The 12,287-nt window shown below is 43.0% G+C and overlaps 1 pseudogene; it reads right to left on the bottom strand.

Moving 5' to 3' along the window:
* Window positions 1-1,856: 1,856 nt before the first annotated feature.
* LOC118149152 (peptidyl-prolyl cis-trans isomerase NIMA-interacting 4 pseudogene) lies at window positions 1,857-2,294 on the bottom strand (annotated as a pseudogene).
* Between the last annotated feature and the right edge of the window lie 9,993 nt (window positions 2,295-12,287).

The raw sequence follows: 12,287 nt of genomic DNA, 5'->3' as shown, positions 1-12,287 counted from the left end.
TGCATTCTGTCCGGATGTGAGGGGCAGCTGGGAAAGATGCGGCCCACAATCCAATCTATAGAATTTATTACTAAATCATTACTATGTATATAATTTTAAGGAAAAAATATGATTAGGAAAATATGATGAGAAGAAATAGAACACCTGATACAAGTCATGAACTTTCTGATAACTTCAGTTGCTATTCTTGTTTATCTAAATATCTAGCTTTCTTTCTGTCTTTAAAGAAATCCTGCCTGGTATGGTGGCTCACATCTGTAATCCCAGCACTTTGGGAGGCTAAGTGGGTGGATCATCTAAGATCAGGAGTCTAAGACTAGCCTGACCAACATGGTGAGATCCTTCTCTACTAAGAATACAAAATTAGCCAGGCATGGTAGTGCACACCTGTAATCTCAGCTACTCGGGCGGCTGAGGCAGGAGAATCGCTTGAACTCAGGAGGCAGAGTTGCAGTGAGCTGAGATTGTGCCATTGCACTCCAGCCTGGGCAATAAGAGCAAAACTCCATCTAAAAAAGAAAAAGAAGAAAAAGAAATCCTTTAAATGACTATGCTTACAATACTCCTAGGCATTGTAAAACCTTTTAGCCTACTTAGAGATGCAGTCAGCCAAGGCCACTTTCAGCTCCAGCAGTTACACCCTTTTGATGGTTTCTTTCCTGGCCTGTTATAACTGTGTCATTAATAGTTGAGCTTTGGCCGGGCGCAGTGACTCACCCCTGTAATCCCAGCACTTTCGGAGGCCGAGGCGGGCAGATCACGAGGTCAAGAGATCGAGACCATCCTGGCCAACATGGTGAAACCCCGTCTCTACTAAAAAAAATACAAAAAAATTAGCTGGGCGTTGTGGCACGCACCTGTAGTCCCAGCTCTTGGGAGGCTGAGGCAGGAGAATTGCTTGAACCCGGGAGGCGGAGGTTGCAGTGAGCAGAGGTCGCACCATTGCACTCCAGCCTGGCGCCTGGTTATGGAGTGAGACTCTGTCTCAAAAAAAAAAAAAAAAAAAAGGAAATAGTTGAGCTTCTCTTAGTCAGCCACCATGGATCTCTTCTCAACAACCAGATTCAGTTAAGACCTCAAACAGTCTTTTCTCTAGCTAGACCCCATTTGCTTTTACATTTCCTCTGCCAGGTCAAAAAAAGAGAAGATGGAAAAAAGATCACCTCTTTCCCCTCATCCACCTGAGATCTTCTGATTCTCACTTTCCAATGGGAATCCAGTTGCCTAAGTTACTAAGTTTCTAACTAGGATAGCTCCTACTCACTCTATAAAGCCTACTCCTCCAGCTTTCCCCACTGTTCTAATGAACCACTAATTAGCATCAAAAGATTATCTTTAGTGAAGCAGACCTTTCCAAAGTTCTTAAACAGCTATGAAAAGATTATAAAGACGATTCAAAATCTGAGATCGGGGATCAGCAGACTTTTTCTGTATCAACCGGATGATAAATACTTAAGGTTTTGCAGGGTATATATGTTCTCTGTCAAGACTACTTAAGTCTCCTGATTATAGCTTGAAAGAGGACATAGACAATATGTAAACAAATAGCTATGGCTATGTTCTAGTAAAACTTTATTTGTGGACACTAAAGTTTAAATTATACATAATTTTTATGTGTTACAAAATATTCTTTAAAAAATTTTTAATATTTTTTTTCTTTTTTTTGAGAGAAGGAAAGAAAAAAAAGGAGTGAAAGAGAGGAAGAAAGAGGAAGAAAAAGAGGCAAGAGAACAGAAATGTTGCTTTATTCTAAAAATGGGTATTAATAATGGCCGATCAATATTTCATTTAAACCTATGAGTAGGTGTGATGTGGTATTGACAAGAATGTATATTTTGTATATAAAAAAATTTTTTTTTAGTCTTTTGTATGATTTTATTTTCTTCCTTCAACCATAATAATATGATATCCAAATTTTGTCTTAACTGGTGGGTCTGTAAACACAGGCTTATCCATCCCACTTACAGGCAAGGCAAATGCTGCTTCTTGAAATGGTCCCACCATGGACCCTCTGGTCATCCAACCCAAGTCGCCCCCTTGCCTGGCTTTACTTCACTATATTGTGCAGCCACTTCATTGAATCTCATCCCAGACTTTAACTTTTCCATGGCTTCCATGATTTTGCTGTGTTTTTCACATAGAATGTGTCTGACCTTTACTGCATTGCCACCACCTTTGGGACCTTGAGCCTTCTTGTCGGCACTGTCACTCCCAGAGGCTTCTCCCCCTTTCCCCTCTTTTCCAGAACCACTTTTTCCTTTTGGCGGCATCTTGGAAACCTGCTGTTGAACTCTGTATAAAAAATTTTTAATATTAATGTGAAACCACTCTTAGCCCCAGGCAGCAGGCCAGATTTGGCTCATAGGCCATAAATTGCCAGCCCCTGCCACAGATGACTAAATGCCCAAGTATGGTACAAGGGTAAATTATATAATAATAAAAAGTATAAAAAAGACAAAAATAAACAAAAAAAGAATAAAATAATAATAATAAAAAGTAATGTCAGGCTGGGCATGGCTGGGAGCACTTTGGGAGGTCAAGGCAGGCAAATCACCTGAGGTCAGGAGTTCAAGACCAGCCTAGCCAACATGGTGAAACTCTGTCTCTACTAAAAATACAAAAATTGGCCAGGTGTGGTGGCGCACACCTGTAGTCCTAGCTACTTGGGTGGCTGAGGTGTGAGAATCACTTGAACCCTAGAGGCAGAGGTTGCAATGAGCAGGGATCGTGCACTGCACTCCAGCTGGGGGGACAGAGCAAGACTCTGTCTCTAAAAAAAAAAAAATAGTAACAAGTCAAAGACAGGCAGGGTGCAGTGGCTCATTCCTATAATCCCAGCACTTTGGAAGGCCAAGGTGGGCAGATCACTTGAGGCCAGGAGTTCAGACCAGCCTGGCCAACATGATGAGATCCTGTCTCTACTGAAAATACAAAAATTGGCCAGGAATGGTGGCACACACCTGTAGTCCTACCTACTCGGGTGGCTGAGGTATGAGAATCACTTGAACCCAGCAGGCGGAGGTTGCAGTGAGCCAAGATCATGCCACTACACTTTAGCCTGAGTGACAGAGCAAGGCTCTGTCTCACATAGTCAAAGAAGACAGAGATCAGCCAGAGATCAAAAGAATCAAAAGCTTCCTGAGGAAAGTGAAATTTGAGTTAGGCCTTAAAAGTAGAATATAAACAAATGGACAAAGAGAAAGAAGAAGGAGGAAAAGACGTGCCTCTCTGGTATCTGGGTGACAATAAGAAAAAATGGTGACAGAAAACTCAGGTTTTTGATGGAGAAGTTACAGGAGATACAGCAGGGTCCTAAATATCGAATAAGGATTTTAAATTTAGCCTTCATACAAATAGCACCTTTAGGTTATTCTTGCAGAAGAAACATAGGACTGATTTGACAAGAGAAAGACTAAGAGCAGGAAGGCCAAGATGGGGACACTGCAGTTGTACAAAGTGTAAGAGCAAGGACAGCATCAAGAAACACATGGCATAAGAAATCTGTAAGACTTGGTGACTAGAAAGATTTAGAGGAGGATTCACAATGACTTTGGAATTTAAGATCAGGAAGTTGGGAAAAATCTTCAATCTTTCATTGGCTTATTAAGCCCACATTATGGCCAGGACAGATGCTGAGTGTTGGAATAGAAAAACCTATACAACATAGAGCTTATGGTGTAGTAGGGGAGAGGCAGTCATGTGAATGCAAAGGTATGTTATAGGTTACATGATGGAAGTCTGGGCAAGTGCAGTGGGAATCCAGAGAAAGGAACAGAATGAGATATAATCTGCAGAGGCATCAGAAGTGACTGTTCAGCCTGAGACATATAGTGAGACCCTGTCTCTATAAAAATATATATATATATATATTTTATATATCTTTTTAGAGAGAGAGAGAGAGAGAGAAAGAGAGAGAGAGTATGGTAGTGTGAGCCTATGCTCCCAGCTACTTAGGAGGCTGGGGGTGGGGATCACTTGAGCTCAGGAGGTTGAAGCTGCATTAAGCCATGACCGCACCACTGCATTCCAGTGTGGGTGGCAGAGTGAGACCCTGTTTCAAAAAAAGAGTGACTACTAAGAACAGCAAAATTTGGCCAGCCACAGTGGCTCATGCCTATAATACCAGCACTTTGGGAAGCCAAGGCAGGAGGATCCCTTGAGCTCAGGAGCTGAATACCAGCCAGGGCCACATAGTGAGAGCTCATCTCTATAAAATAATTTTAAAATAAAATTAAAGGCCGGGTGCAGTGGCTCATGCCTATAATCCCAGCACTTTGGGAGGCCGAGGTGGGTGGATCACGAGGTCAAGAGATCGAGACCATCCTGGTCAACAAGGTGAAACCCCATCTCTACTAAAAATACAAAAATTAGCTGGGCATGGTGGTGCGCGCCTGTAGTCCCAGCTACTCGGGAGGCTGAGGCAGGAGAATTACTTGAACCCAGGAGGTGGAGGTTGCAGTGAGCTGAGATCTTGCCATTACACTCCAGTCTGGGTAACAACAGTGAAACTCCATCTCAACAAAAAATTAAAATTAAAATTAAAAAATAAAATTAAATTCAAATAAGAGGTAGAGTTGTAGGTTTTCATATGCTGAGATGAGGGTAAACAAAATTAAGCATATAAACTCTGTAAACTGTGATGTTAAAACATTAGACATTTTTACTTTTTATCAGAGCCTCATATAGAAATTAAGCATTAGGGAAGAACATGAAAGAAGGGTAGGAAGGTGTAGATCAAGCTTTAGCTTGCAGCCATGTTGGCTCACGTCTATAATCCCGATGGTTTGGGAGGTCGAGGCAGGCAGATCACTTGAGGCCAGGAGTTTGAGACCAGCCTGATCAACACGATGAAACCCTGTCTCTAATAAAAGTACAAAAATTAGCCAGGTGTGGTGGCATGTGCCTGTAATCCCAGTTATTCTGGAGGCTGAGGCATGAGGATTGTTTGAGACCAGGCAGTAGAGGTTGCAGTGAGCCGAGATCCCACCACTGTACTGCAGCCTAAGTTACAGAGCAAGGCTCCGTCTCAAAAAAAAAGAGTAAGAAGATGGAGCATTTGGGGGGAAAACACCCATCGTTTCCATAGTTTTTCCTAACTTGTGGACCTAGAAAAAAAGGAAGATCAATTAGAAGAGAAAGAAAAAAGACCTATTAGCCAGGTGTGGTGGCTCATGCCTGTAATCCCAGCACTTTGGGAGGCTGAGGCGGGTGGATCACCTGAGGTCGGGAGTTCAAGACCAGCCTGACCAACATGGAGAAACCCCATCTCTACTAAAAATATAAAAATTAGCTGGGCATGGTAGCTCATGCCTATAATCCCAGCTACTCAGGAAAGCTGGGGCAGGAGAATCACTTGAACCCAGGAGGTGGAGGTTGCAGTGAGCCAAGATCGTGCCACTGAACTCCAGCCTGGGCGACAGAGTGAGACTCTGTCTCAAAAAAAAAAGGAAAGAAAAAAAGAAATACAAGTGGAGAACCAAGAATACATAACATCATAGAGATTAGGGAGAGCGTTTCAAAGAAGAGAAAGTAGTTGTTAGGAGGTCAAATGCAATACGGAGGCTGATTGGGAGAAACATGAAAGAAAGCCCATTGAATTCAATAGACCACATGAGACTGGTGGTAAATTTAAAGAAAGAAGATTAACACCAGATTACAAGGCCCAAAAGAAAGGAACTCTTCCTGTTCAAAGAAGTGTTTGTGCCAGAATCTGGGAGGTCAAACAGGACAGAACAGGCCCGGACTGGAAATTTGGCTCAACAGATCCATGAGTGACGTCAGCCAGATAGCAAATGCAAACATGGCAAGTAGGAGAATCAGGTAGGAACCGTTCAGAAGTAAGAAAGAAATCAGGAATAGGACTAGAAGACTAATGGTAGTCTGGCCAAACGGGAGGATCACTTGAGCCCAGGAGTTTGAGACCACCCTGGACAATATAGTGAGGCCCTATTTCTTCAAAAAATAAACAAAATTAGCCAGGTGTGGTGGCATACAGCAGCTACTTGGGAGGTCAAGGCAGGAAATTCATTCGCTGGAGCCCAGGAAGTGGAGGCCTCAGTGAGCCTGTCTCAGAATGTATTTTATTTTATTTTTAAATGTTTAGTTATTATTATTATTAATTTTTGAGACAAAGTCTCACTCTGTCACCCAGGCTGGGGTGCAATGACACAATCTTGACTCACTGCAACCTCTGCCTCCCAGGTTCAAGCCATTCTCAAGCCTCCACTTCCCCAGTAGCTGGGATTGCAGGCATATGCCACCACACTCGGCTAATTTTTGTATTTTTAGTAGAGACCAAGTTTCACCGTGTTGGCCAGTTGGTCTCAAACTCCTGGCCTCAAGTGATCCACCTACCTTGGCCTCCCAGAGTGGGCGTGAGCCACCATGCCCAGTCATGTCTCAGAATTTATTAAAAAAAAAAGCTATGAAAGAGCAGCTAGGCCAGTTGTGGTGGCTCATGCCTGTAATCCCAGCACTTTGGGATGTAGAGGCAGGTAGATCACCTGAGGTCGGGAGTTTGAGACCAGTCTGACCAACATGGTGAAACCCCGTCTCTACTAAATTTACAAAATTAGCCAGGTGCAGTGGTGCATGCCTGTAATCCCAGCTACTTGAGAGGCTGAGGAAGGAGAAACACTTGAACCAGGGAGGCAGAGGTTGCAGTGACCTGAGATCGCACCACTGCACTCCAGCCTGGGCAACAAGAGCAAAACTCTATCTCAAAAAAATTTTTTTTTAATTAAAAAAAGAAAGTCAGCAGCTAAAAGAAAAATAGAAATGTATTCAGATGGCAGTGCTAGCAAAATGCCTGGCACAAAGTAGATACTCATTACACATTTATTGAATGAATGACTATACTCATTCACAAACAATAGCATATGATGTCGCATGCAAAGAGCATGGGTTTGAAATCAGATCTTAATTTGTATCCTAGTCCATTTATTCATTCCATAAATATTTATTATATATGCTTGGAGTACATTAGACTCTAAGGATCCCAAAATGACAGATGCAGCCCTTGACTTCATCAACTCACAGTTGATTGACAGAGTCAGAAAGAAACAGACAGTTGTTCTGCAGTGTGATAAGTGCTGTGACAAATTGATGTGCAGAGGTGTAGCTCTATTAGGTTTACAGAGGTAATCTGTTGCACCCAGGTCTGAAGGACCAAGAGGATCAGGAGGACCAGGGGAGGAGGGTTTGAAAGTGAGGGTATGCAAGGTGATGCCAACCAGAGGGAACAACAAGGGCAGATGTTTAGAGGTGAGTGAGCACAGCTTGTTCAGGGAACTCTAAATGCTTAAGCACATCTAGAGCCAAAGTGTGATATGCTAGGTCAGGGGAGGGAAGCGGGGATGGAATAGATGAGGCCAGAGTGATTAAATAGGGGCTAGCTCACAAAGGACTTTGTGTGACATGCTAAAGAGATGGGATTTTATACTGAAGGTGATGGAAAGCAAATGAAGAATTTTAAGCAGGGGAGAGACATGATCAAATTTGCATTTTAGAAATAGCAACAGCATGGAGGATGGGTTGGAAGGAGATGAGGCTGGGAGCAGGGAGAATAATTTAGTAGGCTACTGCAGCAGCAAATAGAAAATGATGAGGGCCTAAACTCAGCTAAGAGGTAGTGGGTATGTAGAGGTCAGCAGATAGGAATGACAGGTCATGGCATCTGGTCATTTATAGAGAGTGAGGGAGAGAAAGGAGGCTAGGTGATTCACCAGTTTCTGGTTTGGCATCTGGGAGAAGATAGCAGTAAAAGGGAAAGAAAAGGAAGAAGGTAAGAGAATGAATATGTGTTGATTTTCTTCCATGTTTCAAGCACCGTGTAAGGAATTTTACATTTTACTACTTTATTACTTTGTTTAATCTTCACAGCAAACCTGGATAATGAATGTTATTAACCTTTTTTTTTCCAGATAAGAAAACTGAAATTCAGAGAGCTTAACCCATCGGGTCATAATCCTCACAGGTTTTTCAGATCCTGGCCTGGAAGAGGCATGTTGGAAGAGGATGAGGGTATCAGTTAACCCTGAAAACCTGTCCACCACGGCTGCCAGGGGAATCCTGCAGCAGATTCCACTCTCCATCTGCTTCACAGCAGAGACCCTGAAGCCAGGGGAGGGTTTCTGTACACAGAAGAGCAAACTCAGAGCAGTCTGTTCCCCAGCAACCCCATCTCAAAGAACTTCAAGGTGGACATCTCCAAGAAGAACAAGGCTCGGTGTAATCCCTGGCCCCAGGTGAAGGGCAGCCCTGGACCAGAATATCTTTCTAGCCTAGTCTCTCCCTAAGCATTCAAAGCTGATGTAGGAAGAAGAATGCCTCCCTTCCCTGGTCTGGTGTTGGCTCAGCCTGATGATATCTGATTCCCAGGATCCCATGGAGCTGGGTCTCAGTCATGCCAAACAATTAGAGAAGTGGCAAAAAAAAAAAAAAAGTAATTCAGCTAGCAAGAGCCAGTCAGAATTTGAACCTAAGTCTATATGACCCCAAAACCCATGTTCTTTCCACTTTCTCAAGTTGGAGTAGTCACCAAGTTAGGTGATATAGGAGAAGTTAGTCGACAGTGAGCTCCATTTTAGACATATTGAATTTGAGGTGCCTATGTGGCATCCAAGTGAAGTCATCTAATACACTGTTGGGTATATTGTCTCTCGTATAAGTTATTTAAACACTCTGAGCCTCAGTTTTCTCATCTGTAAAATGGCAATATTACCTATCTTAGTGTTAACACAGGAAAGGATTTTTACATAGTACTCTGCTCATACTGGGTAGTCAATAAGAATAAATTAAGGGAGCAGGGCTGGGCACGGAGGCTCTCGCCTGTAATCCCAGCACTTTGGCAGATCACCTGAGGTCAGGAGTTTGAGACCAGCCTGGCCAACATGGGGAAACTTCGTCTCTACTAAAAATGCAAAAATTAGCTGGGTATGGTGGTACACACCTGTAATCCTAGCTATTCGGGAGGTGAGGCAGGAGAATTGCTTAAACCTGGGAAGCAGAGGTTGCAGGGAGCTGAGATCATGCCATTTTACTCCAGCCTAGGCAACAAGAGCGATACTCTGTCTCAAAAAAATAAATTAATTAAGAGAGCAATTAATACCTGTTATATTTATATATATATATTTGAGACAGAGTCTTGCTCTGTCACCAGGCCAGGGTGCTTTTACACAATCTAAGCTCACTGCAACCTCCATCTCCCAGGTTCAAGCGATTCTCCTGCACCACCACACCCAGTTAATTGTTGTATTTTTAGTAGAGACGGGCTTTCACTATGTTGGCCAGGATGGTCTCAATCTCTTGACCTCATGATTTGCCGGCCTTGGCCTCCTAAGTGCTGGGATTACAGGTATGCACCACTGCGCCTGGCATACCTACAATATTATACCTAGTCTTTACCACAACATTTAGGCTTTGATTATACATTTTCTTGTAAGACCTATGAACTTGATTTATTTATTCAGTCTCCATAATTAATCTGGGAGTGTCTCTGTAATAGGGACACTCTTTCGTCTCTCCTCATGGTGCCTAGTTTTGAGTGGACACTTGATAACTTACTGCTGGAGTAAACTGTCAACTGTGAAAATGGATTGGGGCCCAAGTATGGAGGGCCCTTGTCCTCCTGTAATCTCTCTCCCAGTTGGCAGTACCACCATCCACTCAGTCACCCATGGCAGAAACCTGGAATCATCTTTAACTTCTCGTCCTTTTTCTTAATCGAGGCATTCCAGTAGTTATCAAATTCCAATAATTCCACTTTCCATGTATTTCTCAAAAACCTCTCCTCCCCTATATCCTTCCACTGTGGTAGCTTTGGCTTAATCTTCTCTCACCTACATTTTGCCAATAACTTTTTAGCTGGTCTCTTTGCCTTCAGTCCTGCCCCCTCAAATCCATCTTTCCAACAGCCAGCAGAGTTAACTATCTAGAATATAGATATGACAATGTCATTTCACAGATTACTCTTTTAAAGTTTCCTGATGGACTCTAAGTATTTAGCCTAACACATGAGGTCTCCTGTGATCTGGCCCTGCCTACATCTCAGCCCTATATCCCACCTCTCCAGCCTTATCTCTTCCTACTCCCAGCCTGAAATGTTATGCTCCAGCAAGAGAGGCCCATCTGTGGTTCTACCATATCTGCCTTTTTGTATGTGGCTTCTTGACCTTCTCAGATTTCACCCTCTGCCTGAACTGCCTTTTATTTTCCCCCTGGCTAACTCGTCATTACCCTTTAAAAGTCAACTCAGTTGTCACTCCTCCAAAAAGCCTTTCCTGCCTCTTCCTCAACACCCCTTTGCCAAAGCAGGATTAGGTGCCCCGCTTCTTCAGTCCCATAATGCTCTGTACATGTCACCATCATTGATCTGACTATATTTCTTTTCTTTTCTTTTCTTTTTATTTTGAGATAGAGTCTCACCCTGACACCAGGCTAGAGTACAATGGCGTGGCTTTGGCTCACTGCACCTCCCAGGTTCAAGTGATTCTCCTGCCTCAGCCTTCTTAGTAGCTGGGACTACAGGCATGTGCCACCACACCCAGCTAATTTTTGTATTTTTTAGTAGAGACGGGGTTTCACTATGTTGGCCAGGCTGGTCTTGAACTCCTAACCTCGTGATCCACGCACGTTGGCCTCCCAAAGTGCTGGAATTAAGGGTGTGAGCTGCCGCATCCAGCCCTGTATTTCTTTATGTCTGTGTAAAGGTCTGTCTCCCCCATTAATGATTAAAATTTGTGAGAGTAGGAGAGCATATTACTCATCTTTTAACTCTTGTATCTAAGACATAGGTGGATTCTTGGTCAATATTTGTTGATTGAATAAATTAGCATGAATTGTCAGAGTCACAAAGACACCAACAGATATATACACATAAATATTCTTACCATCTCCCAAGGAACCGATCCAAGCATCTGTGCTCTCTGGAACTCAGCTTATTTCAAAATGCAAAGTTATGCATAGCTGGATGCTATACTACTTGAGATTAAGGGTTCTACCAACTCATTCTGGGAATCTAAACAAGGATCTTTTTAACTGAGTCTCTCTCTCTCTTTCTTTCTCTCTCTCTCTCTCTCTCTGTGTGTGTGTGTGTGTGTGTGTTTATGACTCTAGCCTGCTCCTGGGGTTTTAATTCATCTTTAGAGAAATATTAATTATAATTTAATTCAACTGAAGAAGCAGAAGACATAATAACAAAACAAAGAAAAATAGGTTGGGTGTGGTGGCTCACGCCTGTAATCCCCGACTTTGGGAGGTCAAGGCAGGCAGATCACAAGGTCAGGAGATGGAGACCATCCTTGCTAAAATGGTGAAATTCTGTCTCTACTAAAAATACAAAAAGTTAGCCAGGTTTGGTGGCACACACCTATTATCCCAGCTACTCGAGAGGCTGAGGCAGGAGAACCACTTGAACTTGGGAGGTGGAGGTTACAGTGAGCCAAGATCACACAACTGTGCTCCAGCCTGAGCGACAGAGCAAGACTCAGTCTCAAACACACACACACACACACACACACACACACACACACATACACACACGCTGATTTCTAGTGAGAAAAGACCATATAGTGCAGAAACAGCAAACACCCAGAGAGATCTGAAGTGAGAAGAAGCTTTCAAATTGCAAGGTGGACTTTGGACTTTATTCCAGTGTGTGTGGAATCAAATTTATCTAACAGAGATTTATCCAGCATATTGCCCATCCCCAAAACATCCAAATATTTTGAAATGACTTTTTCTGTTCATAGATGTTGGGAAAGCAGACAAATAAATGATAGATAGATAGGTATAGACACACACACAAACACAAACAAACATATTCTTCAATAACAATAGAGCAGTAAGCCCCAGTGAAGACTTCTTCTTCTTCTTCTTCTTTTTTTGAGACAGAGCCTGGCTCTGTCACCTAGGCTGGAATGCAGTGGCACGATCTCAGCTCATTGCAACTTCCACCTCCCAGCTTCAAACAATTCTTCTGCCTCAGCCTCCTGAGTAACTGGGACTGACTACAGGCGTGTGCCACCATATCCAGTTAATTTTTTGTATTTTTAGTAGAGACCGGGTTTTGCCATGTTGGCCAGGCTGGTCTCGAACTCCTGACCTCGGCCTCCTAAAGTGCTGGCATTACAAATGTGAGCCATCATGCCCAGCTAACTTCTACTTCTGAATCTTAAACATATTAATTAGAAGCCCTTCATCTTGACTCCAGATGGGACTGGGTACATAATTTTGGAAGCCGGCCCACTGAAAAATGAGAATCCAGGGCCCCTTGTTCAAAAAGTAAG

The sequence above is a fragment of the Callithrix jacchus genome, chromosome 18, assembly GCF_049354715.1.
Source record: "Callithrix jacchus isolate 240 chromosome 18, calJac240_pri, whole genome shotgun sequence".
Taxonomy (NCBI): domain Eukaryota; kingdom Metazoa; phylum Chordata; class Mammalia; order Primates; family Cebidae; genus Callithrix; species Callithrix jacchus.
Note: the sequence above shows the minus strand (reverse complement) of the source record. Positions and strands in the feature narration are given on the sequence as shown.